Genomic DNA, 573 nt, shown 5'->3' on the forward strand with positions numbered 1-573 from the left:
CCCCCCCCCAGGGGCCATAGGGACTTGGTGCAGGTGGCTTCCAGCAGCAGCACGGGGCCCGCGGCGCTACGGGTTGGCAATCCCGTGGGCCGGATCCAGCCCGTGGGCCGGATCCAGCCCATGGGCCGTAGTTTGCCCACCCCTGCTGTAAAGCCGTGTTAGCTCAGTGCTTTGTGGGGAAACCAAATGCCAAAGTGTCCCGGTTTGCATTGTCTAGGATGCCGCCTAAAACAAGCTATAGCAAGGCTGAAGCTGGCAGGCAGCACAGAGCAGCGCCTGGACTGAGGCTGGGTCTATGCTACCATGGGCCATTTTGAAAATCAGTGGCACAAAGCAATCATATTCGCTGGAGCCTTTGTTCTGCTCTGACATTGGCAGCAGCTGTGGTGTAGACAGGCCATGAAGGGGGCTGGCAGAGTGTGGCTGGCTGGGGAGGGTGGCTGGAAGCTAGGTTGTGCTAGAAGGAACAGGCTGGCTGGAACCCAGCCCCTCGTGCAGTTACCCTCTCCCTAGACCCAGACTACCCCCCCCCCCCCCCCCCCCCCCCCCCCCCCCCCCCCCCCCCCCCCCCCC

The 573-nt window shown here is 63.4% G+C and overlaps 1 protein-coding gene across 1 annotated transcript in view; it reads left to right on the forward strand.

The window, feature by feature from the left end:
* The window catches only part of C19H1orf174 (chromosome 19 C1orf174 homolog), a 12,386-nt gene that overhangs the window by 5,312 nt on the left and 6,501 nt on the right, over positions 1–573 (forward strand). The window lies entirely within an intron of this gene.

Source organism: Trachemys scripta, chromosome 19, assembly GCF_013100865.1.
Source record: "Trachemys scripta elegans isolate TJP31775 chromosome 19, CAS_Tse_1.0, whole genome shotgun sequence".
Classification (NCBI taxonomy): domain Eukaryota; kingdom Metazoa; phylum Chordata; order Testudines; family Emydidae; genus Trachemys; species Trachemys scripta.